The following is a 26008-nucleotide window of genomic DNA, read 5'->3' as shown; positions in this document are numbered from 1 at the left end:
TACCACCGTCGCACCATGTTTTAGGATACTGCTTCCTTTGGAACTTACTTTCCTAGGATTCATAAGCAGAGAGACTCGTGTTTTAGCTGTCCAGCACAACATCGTATAAAATCAAATCCATTGATGAAGTCATTTGGTCTCTCATTCACCTGCAAGCAGCTGATCATGGGGAAGGGGGTAAAACGCGGACCTGACGGACCTCGCGGATCTAAACCCGTACGGCCTTAAAAATCTGAGGTCCGTGTCGGTCCGTGTCCCTGCCGCTTGTAGTTTCTGTCGCTGACAGACCTTGATTGAGATTTGAGCGCTGACGGATCCGTCTCAGCATAGGGAGGGAAAAGTGTTAGGATCCGTCAGAGCTAAAAATCTCTTTGAGGTCTGTCAGAGCCAGAGACTAGTGCTGCAGCGGCAGAGCAGAAGCCAAGAGAGCGGGGACTTAGGTTTTGGACGTGCGTTATGGAAAAGAAGTCTCCAAACTCCAGCACTAGTCTCTGGCTCTGACAGACCTCGAAGAGATTTTTAGCGCTGACGGATCCTAACACTTTTCCCTCCCTATGCTGAGACGGATCCGTCAGCGCTCAAATCTCAATCAAGGTCTGTCAGCGACAGAAACTACAAGTGGCAGGGACACAGACCTCAGATTTTTAAGGCCATACGGGTTTATATCCGCGAGGTCAGTCAGGTCCGTGAGGTCCGCGTTTTACCCCTTCTCCTGATCATGTGTACAGCAGTGCTACACTCACCTAACCTCAACACAACCCTCAGGAATGCCTTGTATAATCTGGCCAAAAAGTATGTCTGCTGTGGAAACTTATATATCCTTTTAGCTGATGTCAAGGGGACAACTTTAAAACAGACAAAGGCACCTGATTAAATGCCTATCCCCCCTTTTACGAAGTCGCGTTTGGCATTTTTATCGCCAGCATTGGCGATAAAAGCTCTGATGCTCAAAGAATTCCTATGAGCGTCGGAGCTAATACCGCTTTGGCCAGCGATAAAAAAGCCCAATGCAGCTTCATAAAAGGGTCCTATATGTTCAAGTAAATGCCTTTGAATTTTTTTTCTCCGTTTCGCAAGCATATTTATAAAGATTATGTTCATAGTCCTGTAGAACCTTGGGAACTCTTATGTGACATCTAATGTCCTAAAGCAAAATATACTGTTACTGTACATGGGAAAAAGTGCATATTGATAACGGTGGATGAAATATGTTCCTGAAAAGACAGTTGGGAATTTAAAATAACCCCCAAATAATAGAAAGAAGGGATAGGTTGTATGGAGCGGTCAAACACTGTAGACAGAATTGGCAAAAGTCTATGGATCCAACATGCTATAGTTTTATCAGGATTGAGCACAAGTTGTTTAGCTAAACATAATGAAACAGTGGAAAGACAGGCTTGCAGGTGTTCCAGATCTGGTTGAAAAAAAGAGCATGAGTAAATAAACATGATATCATCAGCACAGGTAAGGAATTTGATGTTGAAAGTTTGGATAAGGGTTGCTAATGGACTGATAAAGATGTTAAAAAGCAAAGGAGACAGGAGTGAAGAAACGTAAGAATGTCCAGATTGAAAAGACGAGAACCATGACCAGAACTTGCCAGAAATTACAGTTTCTGTCAGACATTCAAGAAGTAGTTGGTGGTTAACTAGACCAAAAGCAGCCAACAAGTCCATCAATACCAGCAAAGTGATTTTGTTTGCATCTAAGGTGGCATGCAGGTTGCTTACAAGAGCAGTAATTACAGTCTCAGTACTATGAAAAGCACAAAGTCCAGCTTGATTTGGGTGCAAGATTAATGAATGTTCTATGTGAGACATAAGTTGTTGAAGAACAATCTTCTCCAGGCAATCTTCTCACAGCATCCAGGGATACATTTTTAAGAAGAGAGGGTTATGATAGCCTATTTCCAATTGGAAGGAACTAAGCTCATTCTAGGCCAGGGGTGTCCAATGTCGGTCCTCGAGGGCCGCAATCCAGTCGGGTTTTCTGGATTTCCCCAATGAATATGCATTGAAAGCAGTGCATGCACATAGATCTCATGCATATTCATTGCGGAAATCCTGAAAACCCGACTGGATTGCGGCCCTCGAGGACCGACATTGGACACCCCTGTTCTAGGCTGTCTTAATAAACAGAACAAATGGTAAAAGGCCAATATTTTTTAAAATTTACCGTATTACAATATTTTTTAAATTTACCGTATTTTACGCTCCATAAGACGCACCTGACCATAAGACGCACCCTAAATTTAGAGGAGGAAAACAAGAAAAAAAGCATTCTGAACCAAATTCTCCCTGCCAGGCTCTGCACCCAACCTCACACTCCTTGCCAGGCTCTGCATCCGGTCCCACCTTCCTGCCAGGCTTTGTACCCTGTCCACCCTCTGGTGGTCTAGTGGTAGGCAGGGACAGGGCACAGATGTCAAGGCAGATGACTTTTTAAAATATGCAAAGTCACCTCAGTAACAACTATAGAAAAATAGACAAATATAGTGCAAAACATAGACAGCAGATATAAATTCTCAAAACTGACATATTTTGATTACTAAATTGAAAATAAAATCATTTCTCCTACCTTTGGTTATCTGGTGATTTCTTTCTTTCCTTCCTCAGGCCAAACAATTGTCCCTTCCTTCCTTCCTCCTATGTTCCCCTCACTGTCTTCCAGCCTTTGTTCTCTCCCCCCCCCCACACACACACACACTCAGGCCCAACAATTGTCCCTTCCTTCCTCCTATGTTTCCCTCACTGCCTTCCAGCTTTGTCTTCTTCTGTCCCCCCCAAGCCCACCCACCAAATTCAGTTACCTCCCGCTGCTGCCGCTGTGAGGATACATCAAGGAAGCAGCAGCGGTGGGGGGTTTGGAGGACTCCTGGCTCAGCAGCTGGTCGAGGAAGCTGGCATGGAGTGAATTGCTGGGAAAGGCTAGGCAGGTGCAGCGACTACATGCCGACGCCCAGAAGTCTTACCCCCAATGTCAATTCTGATGTCGGGGATAAGGCTTCTCAGCCGGCAGCATGCAATCGCTGCACCTGCCTGGCCTTTCCTTTCCTCTACTTATGCGGGCAGGAACAGAGTCCAGGAGCAGTAGGCGATGGTTGAAATAAGGTAACGGCCGCGGGCAGGGGGTTGTATTTGCTCCATAGGACGCACCCTTTTTTCCGGGAAAAAAGTGCGTCCTATGGAGCAAAAAATACAGTACATGTTTTATTTTTTTACAATCCTTCAATATAGTCTCTCTGCTTTGCAATGACCGAGTCCCAATGTCCGGGAAGCTTCATTATTCCATCCAAGACACCGTTTTTGTTCAGTTGCCGAATGGCTCAGGTACTGGTGGAAAAAAGCTCTTTCAGAGATGCAAAACGATGTCCACACATAGGTTGTTTCAACTTTGGAAAAAGATCGAAGTCTGGTGGACTCATGTCTGGACTGTAGAGAGCATGAGATAACACTTCCCAGCCGTATTTGCATAGTTTTTCAATGATGAGTGGAAAGCTCCATATTCCCCACGACCCAAAAAATTTTGATGAGCTCAATCAAGTCAAAAAATGATGAGTTTTGCCTATGATCATGAAGGCATCATCATCACAGACAAAGTTCCATGTGGAAGAAGTGTCACAGCAGTGTATTATTATGATTTTTTGCAAAAAATGCACAGAAAAATGCACAAAACCTGACCTCAGTTGCTCTTGGCTGGGCCACTCATTCTTCACGACAATGCTCGCCCGCACATAGGGAATGTCATCATTGAAAAACTACACAAATTCTGCATTATTTATGAAATGAACCTCATATCTTATCCTTTTCGGATGAAGTGCTCCCAGTGATGCACTTTGTCTTCCAGAGTAAATGTATGAAAATCAGAGTTAAAGAAGTTTGCAAGCAGGGAAGAAGTAGATGGACTGAGAATAGAGAAATTTCTAATCAGTGGTTGTACTGTGGGATCTGGGCCAGATAGTGAAACAGAGATCTTATTGGTATGTACAGCAACAGTGAAGGAAACGAGTAGATGATCTGTCCGGAAGATTGTCTGCAGCCAATAATGATGCATGTTTGTACAAATACTCTCTGAGGCAGGACACCCACATTGTAGGGCTCAGGAGTGCATCTATGGAGACATGCAGCACGTCTATGTAGATGTGTAGTGACTTTTAAGCATACCCAAGGTGGGGCATGGGCATGGCTTTATCCAGGAGTGGCCTTGGATGAGATTAAGTGTAGCTATGCTTCTATGTAGCTGTGAGACAAACGCCTGCAAACGCCTGCAAAATGATGGCCTACATTTAGGGTGTCTAACCGGGATTGTAGATGTGATCTCTTTTGGACGCCAATGTGTGATTGACACGCGATCGGCGGCTGCTTCTTAGGAAGCCTCCAATGTCAGCATCCAAAAGAGAATCAGGCCCATAGTGGACACTCTTTCAGAAAGAGGGCACCCTCTTTCAAAAGAGTACACACTCAACAACTTTGCTCCTGTGATGAAAAAATGGCCTAAACGAGAACAGATAAAACGTACATTCCCAGAAAAGACACAAAATGAAACATTTATGGCTGCCCATCCTTAGTTACAACAGCAGTTAATATTCAAAAGGTTTTTCTGACAGTTAGCCATTATAAGGCAGCTCGACCAATGGGGTTAGTACCTTGACACTGCCTTTCCTCCCTTCACTCAAGCCTCTTCTTTTCCTCAAGTTGTCACAACTCACAAAGGCTTAGTGTACCCACTGGTTCCCTAATGTTCTCAACAAACAAAAATTGACCGTTTGAGTCCAAAGAAGAGTAAAAGTCCAAAACATGAGAGACTGTGGAGTCCGATGTTGCTGATGCAGGCTTTATTAAAACAAGATAATCCTCAATTTTAAAAGCACAGAAGAATTTTGATTGATGAAGAGGTCCGTGTTTCGACCAAAATGGTCTTCCTCAGGGGTTCCAAATGGTCTCTTCACAAGTTTTGTGGATATAGCAATCTACGCCCTGGGTAAAGTTTACCTCCCCCCGCCCCCAGTGTCAAAACGTGCAAACCTCTCGATTAGTTGAGAAAGGCGAACAGTCTCTCCTCTACTACGGAGTCCGGACGCCTTCCAATATGGCATCCCCACATGGTTCTGTTTATTTTAATTTACATGATACCAACTATATGTAGAAACACCAGCTTTGTAAGAATCAGCTCCAACAGCTCATGAGGAGGTTGTAGTGACAGACTGCCAGGATCATTCAATATCATCAGTAACAGCAAAGAGTGACAAAAACAAAACATAAAAGCAACTGGGGCAAGGATCAAAGGCCAGGGACTTTATTGACAGCAGTTTTAATGAGAAGCTGTGGCAGCAGCCGGTTTACCAGAAAAGATCACTATCAAAGCAGCACCCGATTTCCTTCCCTTTTCCAAAACTTGGATACTTCTCATCCAAAATGAATCTAGAACCAGTGCAGTACAGTTTTACAGGAAATATGCGTCTGAGTTTCCTGTGCCGTAGCACAAAATAAATAGCTGACCCATGGGATTAGCTTCACAGTAAATGGTGTTGTTAAAAAAACAACCCAAAATAAGCAAACCTGTGAATCATGACTGCATGTATAAAAACACAATCATATTTAAGTGATCGAGTTTGAATGGCGCATGGTACTCATTCCTTTAACAGAACAAAGCCACAGATGCCTTGTTAAAACCATTTGACACGAAAATAAGGATGCTTGTAATAAGAACTGTAGGTACTATTGCAAATGGGTCCTGTGCAGTGTTCCCTCTAAGCGGGCGGGTGTTGTGAGCAAACTTTTTTCACTGTGAGCTAAAAATATCGGGCGCCAGCAAGTTATGAGCCAAATAAATATGTTGTCAAAGTTGCTGATACATGAGGACGAGGTATTCAAAGGAATTTTAGGCCTACACGCTAAATTAAATAACGTTAAATAATATTTTTAAGAACACAGAAATTGTAGGGATGAAATGATATCTTAATAAATGTTTTACAACAAATGTAGTTATGTCTGTTACATCCATATGTGTAAACTGTAAATTAAAAACAGTCCAGAAGACAATACGTTTGATGCTTTCAATTTCTAGACCAGTGTTTTTCAACCTTTTTTGGGCAAAGGCACACTTGTTTCATGAAAAAAATCACGAGGCACACCACCATTAGAAAATGTTAAAAAATTTAACTCTCTGCCTATATTGACTATATATAAAGTAATTCTCTTGAATAGGAATCAAATAAACACAAAGAAAGTATTTTATAATTACTTTATTATGAAATAAAAATTATAAAAATTATAAAATACTTTATTCAGTGCGAAACCTGGGCCTGTTTGGCTGAACACAAAGCTGATATTCTGGCTGGAATGGAAGAAAGACACACACGTAGCTCTTCGTCAACAGCTCTCAGTCTCTCTCTGTATTTGGTTTTTATAGCATACAAAAATAGACAAATATACCCTCCATCCTTTTTATTAAACCACAATAGCAGTTTTTAGCGCAGGGAGCTGCGCTGAATGCCCAGCACTGCTCTTGACGCTCATAGGCTCCCTGCGCTAAAAACCACTATTGCGGTTTAGTAAAAGGGGACCATATTGTAAAATATAGACAGCAGATATAAATTCAGAACTGTGCATAGTAAGTGAAGGGAAGTTTTCATCTCTGGGAATTTACCCAGTTAACTATTAAGTTATTTGGGCAAATTCCTTTGAAAACTGTGGTAATACTGCCTCCACTTTGCTAAATTTAAAATAAAATCATTTTTCCTACCTTGTCTGGTGATTTCTGGTTGCACTTTCTTCTTCTGACTGTGCATCCAATCTTTCTTCCCTTCTATCAGCCTGTATGCTTTCTCTCCTCCACACCTCATTCCCTCCCCCAACTTTTTCTTCCTCTCTCCCTGACCTTTCTTTCTTTTTTTCTGTTTCTCTTCTTTCCTTCTGTTTCCCTGCCTGCCCCCTTTCTTTCTTTCTCCCAGCCTCCTGTCCAGCAGTAACTCTCTTCCCTTCCTCCCCTCCCAGCAGCATCTCTCCGTCTCCCTCTCCAGTAGCAGCTGTCCCTTTTTTTTCCTAGCCCAGCAGCTTCCCAGATTCCTTTCCCTCCTCCCCTCCCAGAAGCATCTCTCTTTCTTCTCCTTATCCAGTAGCAGCTGTCCCTTTTTTTCCTGGCCCAGCAGCTTCCCAGATTCCTTTCCCTCCTCCCCTCCCAGAAGCATCTCTCCGTCTCCTTCTCCCTCTCCAGTAGCAGCTGTCCCTTTTTTTCCTAGCCCAGCAGCTTCCCAGATTCCTTTCCCTCCTCCCCTCCCAGAAGCATCTCTCCTTCTTCTCCTTATCCAGTAGCAGCTGTCCCTTTTTTTCCTTGCCCAGCAGCTTCCCAGATTCCTTTCCCTCCTCCCCTCCCAGAAGCATCTCTCCTTCTTCTCCCTCTCCAGTAGCAGCTGTCCTTTTTTTTCCTGGCCCAGCAGCTTCCCAGATTCCTTTCCCTCCTCCCCTCCCAGATGCATCTCTCCTTCTCCTTCTCCCTCTCCAGTAGCAGCTGTCCCTTTTTTTTTCCTGGCCCAGCAGCTTCCCAGATTCCTTTCCCTCCTCCCCTCCCAGAAGCATCTCTCCTTCTCCCTTTCCAGTAGCAGCTGTCCCTTTTTTCCCCTGCCCAGCAGCTTCCCAGACTGATAGTGGTTTTCTCCCCTCCCAGCAGCTCTTCTTACTTCCCAGCGCAGCGATTCACGAAGGCAGCCTCGGGTCCTTTGTTGTGTCGCGCCGCCTCTGAGGAAAGAGGAAGTTGCATCATCAGAGGCAGCCGCGACTCAGCAAAAGCCCCGAGGCTGCCTTCGTGAATCGCTGCGCTGGGAAGTAAAGGAGAGCTGCAGAGAGGGGAGAAAGCCACTGTCGGAGGCTCCCCAAGATCTCTCCGGCCCAGCGCACGCTTCCGATGCTGATCTTGCAGAAGTTCAAATGAGTCAATCTTGCCGGTCCTGCGCTGTGACGAGAAACTTGTGCGCTGCGACCTAATATTTTGTGCGCCAGCGCACGCCAGCGCAGCTTAGCGGGAACATGAGAGCCAGAACCAGGTCAGGTTTTCAGGATATCCACAATGACTATGTATGAGATGGATTTGCATGCACTGCCTCCTTGAGATGCAAATTTATCTCATGCATATTTATTGTGGATATCCTGAAAACCTGACCTGGCTCCGGCTCTCGAGGACCAGAATTGCCTACCCCTGTACTAAGGCATAGAGAATTAGGGATTACTGATACTGACTTTAAGTGAATTTCCTTGTTCCTAAGTAGTAGAAAACAGGTAGTGATAAGAGGTAAGGGAGAAATCATCTTCTCTTTTTCCTCTCTTGTGGTTTCTTAAATGGATCATTATTGTATAATGTACGTGTATATACAACCCCTCGGTTGAACTTTTTCAAAACTTGGGTCTCTATGAGTTCTCGGGCCTGTGTATATACTCTCAAACACTGGGTTATGCTATTTTGTAAAGCAAAATAGGCACCTACTTTCCTCATATAATAGCCATCTAAATATAGGCCTGCAGTAATAGAATTATCCCGGAATGATTTTTTCTTTGACGTGCAGGACCTCCTTTTGCTGCAACCCTAATTTGAAATGCATTATGAATGACTACTTTATGTGCAAATAAGTATCCCTCTCTCAGCTTCTCTCTTTATCCATATATGATTATGATTTAAATGCCAAAGCATAGCATCCCACATCAAGCTAACTACCGTAAACAAGCAAGATATACTATACTTATGTTATAATTCCCGTCTGCCAACAGTCATACCAAAGACTAAGATAAGCCTACTAATTTTCAAAAGAACTACAAGGGGAGAAGGCAATGAAACACAATAACCCGGTAATTACTGTTCAGAAGGGAGAGTGAACAGGCGTGTTTTTTTTCCACTGGGCTGTAATCAGGTTATAATTACAGCCCTGTAAACAAGGCAACAGAGAAAGAAGCAGCTAGAAACCAATAGCCTGCTCCTATGCTACAGATTTATAGTCTCTCTAGACTTTTAATTTTAATTGCTCACACCACCAATTGGAAATCTACAATTTTTAGCCGACTCTTTTCTTCATCAGTCGAAACAGATATGCTAGTTGTTTTGAAAACCAAAATACAGGTGTACGGGCTGAATTGTATACCAGATTTTTGAAGACCACTAAAGCAGACAAATATGTACTAGAACACCAAATAGCACTGTGGTTGGTATTGGGCTTTTATATGCTGAAATACTGGATTGGGGATTGATTTTAATGAGTTTACAAAGAAAACACTTTGAAGCTATAGGGCTTGGAATTTGTGACTTTTTAGTTTTCCACATCACATCTTAACATGGAGGATGTTATTTTGGGTATAAATATCTGGACTGAGGATGCTTTATTTATTCGATAAGTCCTTTGTTATCTGTCTGAAAATTTGAAGATTAGCCCCTCCCCCTTGTACTTATTTATCTATATAGCATTTAAATTAATACAATATTTTTTGAAGAGAGGTGATTATAATAAGTTTTACTTTGTATTCTATAGTCATGCAAGCAAAATATATTGGCATATAGAAATATACAGAGTAGATATTCATTCTAAGATCATTTGAAGATGATTTTATAGTCTGACTCCTACCTTGTATAATTAAGCTGAACACAACCCACCTTCTGGAAGTCTGAGAAGCTCTATCATATATCATATTTTTTTTCTTTTATCCATGCACCCTTTTTAACTTGTACCTGCACAACTAGACTCCAGTGAAGCACAGTTGACAGAACTTAAAAGATTATTCAAATGTCTTTACGTTTTACAGACAGAACAAGGTAGTAATGAATATAAAAGCAGTTGCTATTTTAGGATCATATCAGGTACTTGTGTCTTGGGTTGGCCATTTCTGGAAACAGAATACTGGCCTTGATGGACCTGCAGTTTATTCCAGTATGGCAGGTCATATGTTCTTATGTTCTTGTACCACTTGGTGAACACAGCCATCACCACCTAGTGGGAGACCTAGATAGTTTTCAATAGCCCTCTGGGTAATGTTTAATAGGCATTTTTTTCAGTCCAGTTATTTTGGGGATCCAGAGGGCTATCAAATCAAGATGTTTGGGGTTTATTCAATAGCAGCTACCATAATGGGAGATACTCAGAAGATGTTTATGGTTTCTAATGTTCAAGCCAGGCTGGAAGACTTGAATATGGAGGTCAAAAGAATTGCCAGAATGGAGTCTCTAGACCACATGACTGGGCTAGAGACTCCGTTCTTTGAATTCAAATAACAGACATGAGGAAAAGCCATGTAATAATCAATTAGGATTTATTAATAGTTCTCCTAAGCCTGGGAAGAGCAAGCCATCACAATTTCAGTGCTCTTCAAAGGGAGAAAGCAAGGACAAACAGATTTATACCCTATGTGACATCATTTGTAATAATTATCATGCTTTTGAATACAATGGCACAGTTGATCACGATTTCCTTTCCAAAAATGCCTTACATCAATGTTACAGTTAAATCCTTAATTTTAATGTTAAATCCATTCTGTTAAGTTTTTAAATCCAGTAGGTGGCAGTGTTTCACTTTTTCTTTCTAAACCACTTTTAATCTCTGACCTTTTCACGCACCAATCATGTCAGTAAAAGGCCTACTTCCTGCAGACACATCCTGACTTCTGTATGACCTCACAATTAGCACTGTGTTCTAATCTATAAGGGACAGATTCTCCCTGTAAAAAACCCAATTTTCCTGCTCCTCTGAGAACCTTATCTATAAATCCCATAAATGAAGAATGGTACATAAATTTACCCTTGTCTTAAAGAGTCACAAAGTCAAACTAAACTTTTGGACTTCCTTAGCATAGCTATAATAAAGAAATTTCAATTTAGACATCCCAATCTGTGAGCAGAGGACTTTTACATTTGTTGCAATCTTTAATTACAAGGTCTCAGGTTTTTCCACTAGAGCTCATTTTAATTCCCTAAATTTGAATGTATATATATATATATATATATACACTCAGTTTTGATTCATTCACAAAGTCTAATAGTTTTTATATGATCTGTGGCATCTGTGACACCTATCACACCTGTAAATTTCAGGAAATCTTCAACACTAAGAGATATTCAACATGACTGTAAAATGGTTATTTGGTAGAAGCAAGAAGTAAAGCCACCAGATGTGTTCCTTTAACACACTTGAAGCCTCCTATAAGCCAAATAAATCAAAATAAATGTCAAACATGTCCATCTAGCCAGTATTCTGTCTTTGACAGTGGTCAATTCAGGTCCCTCATACCAGGCAGGAATCCAAAGAATCCATGTTTTCCCTTTTGCTCATGTCCATGAATAAATCATGCCCAAGAATAAGTCTACTTGGCTATTAATAGGTTTAGACTTTTCCTCCAGAAATTTTTCTACACCCGCGAGGCACCAGGACTCGGCCCTCAGCTACAGACAAGGGTTGACGCAATTGACCCGTTTAGTAATTTCAAGTTACACCCAGCGGTGTCTACTTCTAGCTGTCAAAGCTTAAGGTTAACAAGGCAATGGGGCCTGACAACCTACACCCCAGGGTGCTCAGGGAGTTGTGTGATGTCTTGGCGGAACTGCTATCCACGCTCTTCAATCTCTCCCTTAATACGGCTAACGTCATTCCACTCCACAAGAAAGGCTCCAAGATGGAGACAGCAAACTACAGACCGGTGAGTCTCACATCAATAGTGTGCAAATAATGGAAACTCTAATCAAACGCCAATTGGATACGATCCTGAACGAGGAGAATCTACGGGATCCCCGTCAACATGGATTTACTAAGGGGAGATCCTGCCAATCCAACCTGATCAGCTTCTTTGACTGGGTGACGAGGAAGCTGGATGTTGGGGAGTCCCTGGACATCATGTACCTGAACTTCAGTAAAGCATTCGATAGCGTACCACACCGCAGGTTGCTGAGCAAGATGAGTTCTATAGGATTGGGCGACACATTGACGAAATGGGTTGGGAACTGGCTTGGAGGTAGGCTTCAGAGGGTAGTAGTGAACGGCACCCCCTCCGAAATGACGGAGGTAATCAGTGGAGTGCCGCAGGGCTCGGTCCTGGGCCCGATCCTATTCAACATCTTTATAAGAGACTTGGCAGAAGGGCTTCGATGTAAAATAACATTATTCACCGATGACGCCAAACTAAGCAATGTAGTGGGCAAAGCACAACAGATATAAATTCAATGTCCGACAACATGATGCATGACCTACTCCTACTGGAGCGCTGGTCTAGGTCCTGGCAACTCAGCTTCAATGCCAAAAAATGCAAAGTCATGCACCTGGGCAGCCAAAATCCATGCAAGACTTACACCCTTAATGGCGAGATCCTAACAAGAACTGAAGCAGAACGAGACTTAGGGGTGATCGTCAGTGAGAACATGAAGACTGCCAATCAAGTGGAGCAAGCTTCATCCAAGGCAAGGCAAATCATAGGTTGCATACGCAGGAGTTTCTTCAGCCGTAAGCCTGAAGTCATTATGCCATTGTATAGATCCATGGTGAGGCCCCACCTGGAATACTGTGTGCTATTCTGGAGGCCACATTATCGTAAGGATGTGCTGAGACTGGAGTCAGTCCAGAGAATGGCCACCCGGATGGTCTCGGGACTCAAGGATCTCCCGTACGAGGAACGGCTGGATAAGTTGCAGCTGTACTCACTCGAGGAACGCAGAGAGAGGGGTGACATGATCGAGACATTCAAGTATCTCACAGGCCGCATCAAGGTGGAAGAAGATATCTTCTTTTTCAAGGGTCCCGCAGCAACAAGGGGGCATCCGTGGAAAATCAGGGGCGGGAAACTGCACGGGGACACCAGGAAATTCTTTTTCACTGAAAGGGTGGTTGATCGCTGGAATAGTCTTCCACTTCAGGTTATTGAGGCCAGCAGCGTGCCTGATTTTAAGGCCAAATGGGATAGACATGTGGGATCTATTCACAGAGAAAGGTAGGGGAGGGTCATTGGGATGGGCAGACTAGATGGGCCGTGGCCCTTATCTGCCGTCTATTTCTATGTTTCTATGTTTCTATGTTTTTAAACCCATCTATGCTAACTACTTTCAGCATATCCCCTGGCAACAAGTACCATAGTTTAAATTTGCAGCGAGTGAAAAAAATAAGTTTTAAAAGTGCTACCTATTGGCTTCCCTATCCATCATTCTACTGTATTTGAAAGAGTGAATAATTGTTCCCTATTTACACATTTCACCTGATTCTTGATTTATAGCCTTCTATCGCATCCTCTCTCAACCATCTCTTCTCCAAGCTGAAGCGCTCTAACCCATTTAGCCTTTCAACATAGAGGAAGGGAAGGGATTGGGACTTGTATACCGCCTTTTTGTTGTTTTTACAACCACACTCAAAGCGGTTTACATACAGGCACTTCAAGTATTTTCCCTATCTGTCCTGGTGAACTTACAATCTATCTAATGTACCTGGGGTAGTAGAGGATTAAGTGATTTATCATTGTGGTTGACCTTCACTCACTCTTTTCTAGTTCACTGAAAATCATTTTAGAGATGGAGGGACCAGAATTAGCTATTCACCTTGGCATCCATGCAACTTTCATTCATTTCCTGAAGCTCTCAGACTTGAATGTTTATTTCTTCCTAGGCCTGGAATATTACCAGAAGCTCCCTTGCCACTGCAATTGTAATCTACGAGAAAAAAAAGTTATCCTTTTTCCGCTGTTTTGGCTAATATAGGAAACAATTTAAATACCCCTTGCCATTTTATTATAACAACACCTTCCTTTCTATAATAAAACCATCATCTCCCACGTAGAATCTTTCTTTTGAGTCTAACTTTTTTCACATGTTCTGTTTCATACAGGGCTCCTTTTACAAAGCTGTGTTAGGGCTTTTATGTTGCCGGCTATGGCGGTATTAGCTCCAATGCTCATAAAAATGTAATAAGTTACAGTAACTAGTGTTACTATTCAGTAATTAGTTACTACAGTATATACAGTAACTAGTATATACAGTAACTAGTGTTACTACACAGTAACTAGTTACTACCCAGGACTGGATATGCTTATAGATTGTTAAAAAAAAGTCATTCTATATTACATAGTAATGAGATGCAAAATATGCAAATGCATATAAAGTTGTTGATTATTATGTAAATCCTATTCTATAGCTTGCAATATAGCCTGTAAAGTAACCTCCAACTAAAATAACCCCTAGTAATTCATATAAAGTTGTTGATTATTATGTAAATCCTATACTATAGCTTGCAATATAGCCTGTAAATTAACCTCCAACTAAAATAATCCCTAGTAATTCTTCCAAGCAGTGACCGTCTATAAATGTCAAAATGTACAGTACAGAGTACGCTTTTCAGTGCTATAAAAGTAATAAGTAGTAGTAGTAGTACCATATTTCATGTTTTTATCTTATGCATGTTTTAATTGATGTAAAACCATTTAGTTATTTTGTAAATGGTATAAAAAGTTTTAAATAAATAAGGTGCAGTCAAAGTTTTTTACCGCACCTTGATAACTTCTCTCTAAATCCTATATTCTGGATATTTTTCATATGCTTTGGGTGATGTAAGAACTGGATAATATTACTTAATCAATGTGGTTAGTGACCTTTGAAGTGGCTGATTTATACACAGTTCAAATCACTCACCACTCCTAAAATGATTTGCCGAATTTCTAGGAAACAGGACCTATGAAGAAAGAAAAGGAAATAGGTTCCAAAAATGGGCTACTTCTTGCAGAGTGCCACAAGAATCCCACTGTCTCCTCCCTTGTTCAACATCTACTTAAGAGCCTTGGCAAAAAGATTCTCCGCCCCTCATATTCACACATTTTCTTACACAGATGACATCTTTCTACTTTGTGTAGCCAGAGACTCTTTTGAGGTCACCCTACAAAACCTAATAAATAGAAGACCAAAGTGCTTTGGTTTAGAGACTTCCTTGCACAGATCTGGTACCGTCCACAAGTGAGATCCTCAAAATTGAAAAAACTTCAAAAATCATCACCCTCGACTCCCAATTAACCTTCAAAGATCAGATCAGCTGCTTGGTCAAAAAATTCTTCTTAAGACTAAGACAACTAAGAACAATATATTCCCTTCTAAACCAAGTTAATTTTAGATCATTAACACAGGCTGTCTTGCTACCATACCTAGACTACTGTAATTCCATGTACTACAGAATTACTGAGAAGGAACACAAGAGATTGCATCTACTCCAGAATACTGCGGCCAGATTAATTTTCAGAATAGCCAAGTTTGAGAGGACTATCTCACTGTTGGGAGAATAGCACATTACTACCAATGAAACAAAGATCGCCTGCATGGTCTATAAAGCGTTTTATGGTGAAAACTCTGATGACTAATATTAGATATCAAGATTCCCTATTCATTCCATACTGCAAAAAAAAAGATACAACACTTTAAGCTGTCCTTCCCTCCCCTTAATGGAAAAAACTATCCAAGAATCCAAACTATCCAAGAATAGCCTTACTAGGTCAGCCCAATGGTCCATCAAGCCCAGTAGCCCATTCTCACGGTGGCCAACCAGGTCACTAGTACCTGGCCAAAATCCAAAGAGTAGCAACATTCCAGGCTACCGATCCAGGGCAAGCATGTCTTTCTCAATAACAGATTATGGACTTTTATTAGCCGAGAGAATATGTAATATGAGAGCAGATGGTTCTAAAGATTATTGTATGCAATATGCTTTGGAATTAGTCCTGAGAACCTGATTTCCCCTAAGGCAAAGAAAGATTGCTGTATGGGGAGGGGGAGGGGGACTTGAATGTGTTAGTGCTCTGTAATTGAATAGAAGCCCTTGCATTTTCAGAAACCCATGATCGTGGGGGGAACTCAGGTGGGACTAGAATCATCATAGTGTAATGGGTGGTATGATTTTCTCTACTCCTCTGACCTAGAGATAGAAACAGTTCAGGTAAGGGGGTTGTAGTTTAAGTGAAAGAGAGAGCTTCCTAGTGGTGATATTTAAAGTGCTTATGTTGGCTGAAAAGTACAAGAGAATGGAAAGGCAGGGTGGCCTTGGCTGGCCCTGGGGCCTAGCTGAAGGAACCCAGGTTCCAAGGACCTTTTTCTGTCACCAAGGGTGAGCTGGAAGAGCAGCAGTGCTGTGTGAAAAGGACAGATGTTCATTGAAGTTTAAGCAATGCTAATGAATTATTTTAGACCATTCAAACACTGACTGGTATATCCTATGATTTGGGCAGCTGTGGAAAGGTTTTTGTGAGGGGCATTTGAGTCCATACAGTGAACTATAAGTTACCAGAATCAATGCTTTGTTTTGAATTTGGCTGGAAGACTCAGTTTTTAGTCTGACTAGTCATCATTATCCTGTGGCCCCCTCCAAGGAGTATTGGATTGTGAACTAGTGGCAGGGGGTTAGCTCTTTGCGCTTTTGGCAGACCCTGACCCCTTCACAATATATATTTATACCCAACTCACAGTTACACCCATCATTCATAACCAATCATCAAAATATTTAGAAGGAATGGGCACTATTTATAGAATACCATTTGGCACTGGGATCCATGTTCAATTTTAAGCATGAGGACTTACACCAAGTAAAACCTGGTGCTAATTCACATGTCTAAATTAGGCACAGGTCTCCGTTATTCTATAAAACTGTTCTAAATTCCAGGAACTCCCTCCTGATCCATCCATGCCCTCCCAAAGCTGTGCCGCCTTTTCAGATCCACGCATAAATTTTGCACACAGATCCCGGCATTTAAAAAGTGCACATACATTTTAGTTGATGGGCAATTCCATGTCAACTGATCCAATTTCAAGAACGAACCCCACTCGACATCTTCCATGGACACAAAAAAGTGGCCCCAAAAATATCTTTCCCCCCTTCTATGAAGCTGTATTAGGCTTTTTTTTTTTTTTTTAAACCACCGGCTGAGGCAGTATTAACTCTGACACTCATAGAATTTGAGTGTTGGAGCTGGTAATACCACTGTGGATGGCGATTACAAAAGCCTATCAAAAAACTCTATAAAAACTACCAAAAAATATAGACTAATAAAACATTTGATAGAGCCCTGTATTTAACTCTCAAAGATGTTTCACTGGCTACACATAAGTCAATAATAGCAATAATAATAAGTGAGACACCTCAGTACAGGCCTAAATTGAAACATTGATAGCTTTCATGGCCCCGGGCAGAAAACTCATAGATGACTAGCACCAGGTTTTAATTACATTACATTACATTACATTAGTGATTTCTATTCCGCTTGTACCTTGCGGTTCAAAGCGGATTACATAAGAAGAAGCTGGACATTTCCAGGAGGGTACGTGACATTTAGGGTAAGACATAGTTACAGAATGAGTAACCTAAATAAGTTCTACCCTGTATATCATTTGATCTCAATAATAAATACTAAATTAATTGATTGGATAAACACTCAGTGAAAAATTTTGAGAGGAAGATAGAGGGACAAAAGGGCGGATAAAAAAGCCCTGACCTCTGGAAATTATCAAAATTATCAAAGTGCTAAAGTGCAAAACTATGGAAGCAATTATCAAAAGAATATGTCATTGAAAAATTCATAAATAAATCAGTTCATGAGTACATCCCAACGCATAAAAATCACAGATCACAATTCATATAATCCATTTGTGAAACTTATCTAGTGAAAAGGATGTTTTATCAAAATTGTTTTATGGGTAAATTCATAGGTAAATCCCAATGCATGAAAGTCACAAATCAGAATTCATTCATTTAATCCTTTTATTAGACTTATCTGAATCGAGAGAATGTCTCAGCTCGACAGAGCTCCGTTTCGTTAACTTCTTCAGGCGCTGAAATATGCAGTTAGATCCCAGTTGGAAACATATTTCAGAAAGTTCTTCTTGGTTAACACGCTCCAACCTCTGGCAAAATAATGTCAAACTTTGTTTTGTTTGATTAAAAAAGCATAACATGGCTTCATAAAAGAGGTCCTTTATTAAAGGTCCCAACATATCCCCTGAAAAATTTTATCAATTTCTGAGATAGTCGAGGGGGGAGCTCTGGACCACTTGGCATGGAATGACCCTGATACCAATTAGCAATGATAACTGATTTGAGCCCAATTTGGGGGTATAATTGGCTTTCTAATCAATTAAACTATGTGCAAAAAGGTGGGCAAATGCCCAAATTTCCGCATACAATATTGCACACCATATTTAGAATTAAGTTCTATGGGGCTCATAATCAAAAAATAAATACGTCTAAAAACCCGCCTAAATTGGTACTTGGACAATCTAAAAGCCAAGTCGTCCAAGTGCCGATAATCGAAACAGGTTTTAGACGTACCTAAAAACGACTTAGGCCTTGTCAGTGCTGCTGTACGACCAGAGCTAAAAGGGGCGTTTTAGGAGGAGTGGTGAGGGCAAGATTTGGGCGGGACATGGGCTGATCTAAACTTAGTCATACTGCAAGTATAACCGAAAAGTATCCACTGTGACAAGATAAGCACTGCAGACACAAAGTACAGACCCCCACACACTGCCCCAGTGATCACTGACCCCCCTCCCCACAACACCATAAAAATTGTAATAAACACACACACATATGCCTCCAGAACAGGGGTAGGGAACTCCGGTCCTTGAGAGCCATATTCCAGTCAGGTTTTCAGGATTTCCCCAATGAATATGCATGAGATCTATTTGCATGCACTGCTTTCAATGCATATTCATTGGGGAAATCCTGAAAACCCGACTAGAATACGGCTCTCAAGGACCGGAGCTCCCTACCCCTGCTCCAGAACATCGGCACCTGGCAGCCTGGCATAGGAAAGTCTAGTAGAGCTGCACAGAGGTGGCTTAAGTGGTCTTGGGGGTGGGTTAGTGAACCATGGAGAGGAGGACCCAGGCCCATAAGCCACTCTAATCACTGTATTCATGGTGAAACATGTGCACCCCCAAAACCCTTTTATACTGCCATATAAGTGGCACTTGCAGCCATAAGGGCTATTAGGGTGGTAGACAGGTGGGTCTAGTAGGTTCAGGGGGGCTTACCATGACCTATAAGGGAGTTGTGGTGAGATGTTTATGTGGCACCCTTTTTGTGAAGTTCACAGCAGTGTCCTGTAAGTTACCCCATTATTCTGGTGCAATTTTGGGTGTCCAGTCCATCACTTTGCTGACCCCGTCTATGTCCAAAATGTCTTGTTCTGGGCGTTCTTGACTTGGATGAATTTTTGGACGAGAATGGGGTATAACGATAGACGACTTAGCGGTCTGGACTATCAAATGGCTGGTCATCCAGCTAGACGATTTTCGGGAGGGAGGGATATTTTGGATGTATTTTTCAGGAATGGACATTTTACTTAGCCGACTTTCGGTGACTAGTGACTTAGGCCAAAAACAAACTTTGACGTATGTTTTGATTAGGCCCCTCCACATGTATAAAAAAAAAAAGGGGGACCATCACCTCAGCTTTGAGGCTACAGTTTCAAACTGAGAGCTGCTGTGTTCCTAAAAACCTCTGTTGGAGTACCTTGAGGATCTGGGGCCATTGGGCCTTTCAGTTTTATCATTGCCGCTTTCTTATACTAAAAACCATTATGCCTTGGTGAAGCTGAAAAGGGGTGGGGGGACAACTAAATATTCAGCCACAAGACGTATAGCAAAATGAAATCAATGGAATTGAAACAGACTGAAAATTTGTTGACTATACTATACATGCGGCTCCGTATCTAATAGGGCCAACAGCTCTATTCCATGTTATCTCCAGTGCATAAATGCAGGCAGGCAGAGATGTAAAAAGCTGGTCTGAGGATTTAGACCACTGGTAGTATACATGCCAGTTTCATGCATGTCTTGGGTGCTTGAGCAGCTGCAATATCAGGCAACTGTCAGATGTGCCTCCCACATCAACTCTTCAATCTTCTGTGCCTTCCAATATCGAGAGGAGGAAGAATGATTGAAGAGGTGATGCGGGAGCCCGATCAGTCAGATGTCTAAGATAATGAGTGTTTGAACTCGGACAGCTCCAAAGGATCTAATGGTGCTTTAAACTGAACTGTTTGGTCATTCTGTCTGCATTGATTGAGAAAAATGTATTATTAAAAAAAAAAAAAAAATGAATGAGATGTACTGAAAAAAAAAAAAAAGCACCAGAAACAGTTACTGGATATACGCTGAAACAGCAAAAATAATACATTAGAAAAAAAAGCCAATGTATCAAAATACAAAGATTTAGTTATTTCAGAAAATGTTCAACTGCATAGCCAGATGTGCCTGTCTTTTCATTTGCAAGCAAAACACAATGCTGAGTCATAATAGAACTCACGGGAAAGGAACAGCGGATAATGATAGGAGCCCAGGTATGCAGTGTATACGAAACTAGGGATATTTAGGGAAAACATTCTTGTTGCACTTGGTTTGGTTTGGAGGGAGGTTTCATTTCAATCATAAGAACATAAGAAATGCCTCCGCTGGGTCAGACCCGAGGTCCATCGCGCCCAGCAGTCCGCTCACGCGGCGGCCCAACAGGTCCAGGACCTGTGCAGTAAATTTCTATCTATACCCCTCTATCCCCTTTTCCAGCAGGAATTTGTCCAAACCTTTCTTAAACCCCAGTACTGTACTCTGCCCTATAACTTCCTCTGGAATTGTATTCCAGGTGTCCACCACCCGTTGTGTAAAGAAGAATTTCCTAGCATTAGTTTTGAATTTGCCTCCTTTCAACTTTTCCGAATGCCCTCTTGTTTTTTTATTCTCTGAAAGTTTGAAGAATCTGTCCCTCTCTACTCTCTCTATGCCCTTCATGATCTTGTAAGTCTCTATCATATCCCCTCTTAATCTTCTCTTTTCTAGGGAAAAGAGTCCCAGTTTTTCCAATCTCTCAGCGTATGAAAGGTTTTCCATCCCCTTAATCAGTCGTGTTGCTCTCCTCTGAACTCTCTCGAGCAATGCCATATCCTTCTTAAGGTACGGTGACCAATACTGGACGCAGTACTCAAGATGTGGACGCACCATTGCCCAATACAGCGGCAGGATAACTTCTTTCGTTCTGGTTGTAATACCTTTCTTGATTATACCTAGCATTCTATTCGCTCTCTTAGCGGCAGCTGCGCACTGTGCTGTCGGCTTCATTGTCATGTCCACCATCACCCCCAAGTCCCTTTCTTGGGTACTCTCATTCAAAAACATCCCTCCCATCGCATAATTATACCTCAAGTTTTTGCTTCCCACATGCAATACTTTACACTTCCCAACATTGAATTTCATCTGCCATCTCTCTGCCCATTCCCCTAGTTTGTCCAAGTCTCTTTGCAATTCTTCGCAGTCCTCCTTTGTCCGAGCTCTACTAAATAGTTTGGTGTCGTCCGCAAATTTTATTATCTCACACTTCGTCCCTGTTTCTAGATCATTTATGAATATGTTAAAAAGCAGTGGCCCGAGCACCGAGCCCTGCGGAACACCACTCGTCTGAGTAGTGGCCCTTCACCCCTACCCTCTGTTTCCTACCTTCAATTTTGTTTCATTTTGGCAGATGCTGTCTCCTGCTACTGTGTGCAAACACAGAACAAAATACTCTACTATGAAATTAGCATATGCTAAACTTATTGAAAATGAATGAAACAAACAAATAAACAAACAAAAAAAAGCACATCCTTGTGTGGAATTGGGTGCCGAAAAGTTCTCAGCCCAACCAAGAAGAGAATGACATGGATATGGTTAAATAGATGATCTGAAACGGTGCCATAACATAGAATTTTATTTCTACAAATTGGCACTTAACGAAATAAGATAACACTCTTTTCAGATACAGTGGCAAAATAATGCTCAGATTTTAGGAAGTTGGTTGGCCTTTCAGCACCCCCTCGTACTGTCTTGCATTGTAATAAAAAACAAAAGTAGAAGATGGAATGAATGTGATTGTACAGGAGTGAAAGTGATTATGGATGAAGTGAGTGTAACTGTGAAAAAAAAGTGAAAATATAGTATGTACAATTTAAAAGAATAGGAAAAAAAGGGTCATGTGAGATATGAGAACCAATGTGATAAAAATAAAGGAGTAAAATTGATGTTAGAAAAAAAAAAAGTGCACAAACAGAGAAAAAAAAATAAAACAGAGCGAGGGAAAATAAACCTGTAGTGAAAGGGAAGGGAGGGTGTGAGGGGGGTCAGGAATTCTCCCTCACAATTGATACTATTATTTTATCAATGGCCAGCAGAGGGCGCTGGCCCGTTAGCGGGTAAACTATAGGATTCAAGATGCATTGAGCTCTAGTCTGTAGCTCATTGCTTAACCCTCCACAGGTGTCAAAGTCAGTCCTCGAGGGCCGCAATCCAGTTGGGTTTTCAGGATTTCCCCAATGAATATGCATTGAAAGCAGTGCATGCAAATAGATCTCATGCATATTCATTGGGGAAAACCCGACTGGATTACGGCCCTCGAGGACCAACTTTGACACCCTGAACAGGCTGCCCTGCTGAGTCATGGAGTGGGACCCAGGCAGGAGGAGATTCATATGCTCACTCTGGAGTTCATTCACAGAGGTCCCTGTGGGAGAGAAGCCCTAGAGAGAGAAAAGACTCAAGGAAGAAACCTCCAGAGAGACTGTGTGAGAGAGTCTGGCTGGTTGAGAAACCTACTGTATGTATTTGAGGTTTGGACAGGAAAGGTGTTGGCTAAGGTAAGCCACTTATTATTTGGTTGAGGCTGTGTGTTGAAGAGCCATATACTGCTGAGAAAGGTAAGCCATTCAGGTTTTGAAATTTCTGAAAACTGGTTAATTGACTCAAAATTGAGGATTGCTGAATTGAAGGTGAAATGATACTGCCAAGAAAACAGACTGTTGCACTGGATTGAGAAACAAAAGTTAAAAGTACATAGCTTTGCTTTCCCCGAGCCTGTGAGGGAACAGGCTCAGGCATATGAACAAATGAAAGTGTTTCATTATACCTTCCAAGGGTGTCCAGAGTGTGTACATGTGTGTGAGTACACAAGGGTTATTGGAAAATCCGGCCAGGGGTACTGCAGGTGCTGATAATATGACGGGAGATGACTGCTATTTGTGTACGGAGCAAAGTGCGGGCAATGCAGATGGTACTAACTTTTCTTTCAAGTTTGTGTTTCGTGCATATAAGAACATAAGAAGTCGCCTCCGCTGAGGCAGACCAGAGGTCCATCTCGCCCAGTGGTCTGCTCCCACGGCGGCCCATCAGGCCCATTTCCTGAGCAGTTGTCCCAGACTATCCCTAAACCTACCTCTACTCCTATCTGTACCCCTCAATTCCTTTATCCTCTAGGAACCTATCCAAACCTTTGAAGCCTTGTAATGTGCTCCGGCCTATCACAGCCTCCGGAAGCGCGTTCCATGTATCCACCACCCTCTGGGTGAAAAAGAACTTCCTGGCATTTGTTCTAAACCTGTCCCCTTTTAATTTCTCCGAATGCCCCCTTGTACTTGTGGTTCCCCATAGTCTGAAAAATCTGTCCCTGCAATTATAGGAGGTTTATCTCAGAAACAATCATGTGAAGTTAAAATATAGCCATTTTTCTGAATGATATTGCGAACATTGTGTGCAAAATGGGAACACTTAAGGTACAAATAATATCAGGTTTTGATCTGGCAACTTGATGTCTCAAATGATGATCTCTGCCGGAAGACCGAGCTCTGTTAAAACAATCCATGGCATATTTCTTTGGGTATCCCCTTTGTAGAAACCTCAAAGATAATGCAGCTGCTTGTGTTTCAAAGTCACTAAGGTCAGAGCATAATCCTTGTAAACATAAAAACTGACTGTGCGGTAAATTTCTCTTGAGGCTGCTCATGTGGAAACTGGTAAAAAGTAGAAATGCATTCCTGTTTGCCCAGAGCATCAGATGTCCATGGGCCAGCTCTGTACCTTATATATGTAGGGGAAAAAAACCCCAGGAGATGCTACCTTTCTTCAAAGTACAACAAAGAAACAGTGAAGGTGACCTGCGGTGCTCAATTCTTTTATTGTACCAAATGAGACTCGACACATAAGTGTTTCGGCCAAATGCCTGCTTCAGGACTCTGAGTGATAGTCATTAAAAAAAAATAGAAAATGTCACCTGTAATTTTTGCCTTGTCATCAATGTTCTAATTAAATGAAACAAAGGTGAGAACATTATCGATAAGGGTATGATAACTACTGCTCATAAAAAAACTGAGCACTACATGTCACCTTCACTGTTTCTTTGTTGTCCTTATATATGTATACACACGTATGCTGTGCATACCACACAAATATATCCATTTCCTCCCTTCATATCCTCCTTTAAACCACACACTTTAATATCCACACACCTATTACAAATGTTCCTTATAAATATAAACATATTTATATTCCCCCTTCACATGCCTAAACGCACAATACACATTTCCCCCATCTTCTTATACTTTCCTGCTTCCCTACCACATAGGGACACATGCATCCCTACCATACACACATACATACATTGTTACATACCTTGATCCACCTGTTCCTCTTACTCCCACAGACACCCACATGCATTGTTTCTACAAAGCCATATCTGTACACACTTCCCCTATTTGTCAGTAAAAATGCTGCTATTCTGCTAAATGCCACAATTTCCCCCCAAAAGTATAGCCAAGAGGAAAAAGGCCAGATAAATTTAGATCTGCTTTGCAGCCAGTGGCGTAGTAAGGGGAGGGCAGTCCGCCCTTGGCTCCCTCTTGGTGGGTGCGCCAGTTCCCATCCTCCTCTCTGCCCCCTCCTTCCCCATCCCCCCACTACCGCTCACGTGGCTTCCCTTCCCCCATACCTTTATAACATTCATGGTGCAAGCAGCAACCCCAACGTGCTGCTTGCACCAGCTTCGGCTCTTCTTCTGACATCACTTCCTGGACATGCGCCTAGGAAGTGATGTCACTTCCTGGACATGTGCCTAGGAAGTGATGTCAGAGGAAGAGCAAACACTGGCACGAGCAGCAGGTTGGGATAGCTGATCACGCCGCAAATGTTAAAGAGGGAAGGGCACGCACAGGGAAGGAGCAGATGGGTTGGGGGCGGAGAAGAGGGTAGGTATCACCCTCTCTATGCCACTGTTTGCAGCATCTACATTTGACTGAACAAATAAGGTCAGTGGTCTTCAACATGCATCCCCCACAGTCCATTTTTGTGGCCCTCATATCTAGCAACCATTGCTGCTGCTGTGGGTAGAGTAAAGCTCCCATGAAGATCCACTGGGTTGTGAATGCCTGCATGGTCACATTGACACACATATGTATGATCACATGCAAATGCCATTAGCTCACCTCTTCCCATGCATGCATGTGCAAGTATGTCATTGTGACCACAGAATAACACGCGATCCAATGGGGCTTTGTCTTTACCTGAAAATCTAAGCAAAGTGGAATTACATGTTGACTGGTTGCTGGTGAACATACACTTCCTGTTTATTTTAATATTGGCTTGATAGGTTGGAAAATTAGAGAAAAGGTCTGTGGGACTTTGCACCATGGTGGGCTGATGGACAGCAGTGGAATATAGTGGCTGTGTTGTGTGCACCCTCATCGCTTGCACTTGCCTGCATGATATTACACTTCTCCCTCCAAATCTGCGGTTTCAGTATCGTCGGATTCGGTTATTCGCGATTTATTTATTTATTTTTTTAAATGCTAATTCCGGACCTTCCCCGCCTCCCTCCTGGCATCCCAGACCTTACCTGGTGGTCTAGTGGACTTTCGGGGCAGGTGCGATCTTCCTACGCTCCTGCCCCATGCAGATCACTCATAGAAAATAGCTGCCATGAGTTCCCGTCGTAGACTTGAGAGACTACAGGAACTCACGGCAGCCATTTGCTGAGTGATCTGCACAGGGCAGGAGCATAGGAAGATCGCTCCTGCGCCGAAAGCCCGCAAGACCACCAGATAAGGTCTGGGATGCAAGGAGGGAAGGTCCGGATTGAGGCGGCGGTGGGTCAGAGCCAGCCAAAAACATATTTTTCACACTTCGCGATCCGGCTCTGCACCCAACCCCCGCGATTATCGAGGGAGAAGTGTACATTGCTGGA

The 26008-nt window shown here is 42.2% G+C and overlaps 1 protein-coding gene across 6 annotated transcripts in view; it reads right to left on the bottom strand.

Moving 5' to 3' along the window:
• The window catches only part of GRM8 (glutamate metabotropic receptor 8), a 766318-nt gene that overhangs the window by 196776 nt on the left and 543534 nt on the right, over positions 1–26008 (bottom strand). The window lies entirely within an intron of this gene.

The sequence above is a fragment of the Geotrypetes seraphini genome, chromosome 9 (genome assembly GCF_902459505.1).
Source record: "Geotrypetes seraphini chromosome 9, aGeoSer1.1, whole genome shotgun sequence".
NCBI classification, from domain to species: Eukaryota; Metazoa; Chordata; class Amphibia; order Gymnophiona; family Dermophiidae; genus Geotrypetes; species Geotrypetes seraphini.
This window is presented reverse-complemented; position numbering and strand designations above follow the sequence as displayed.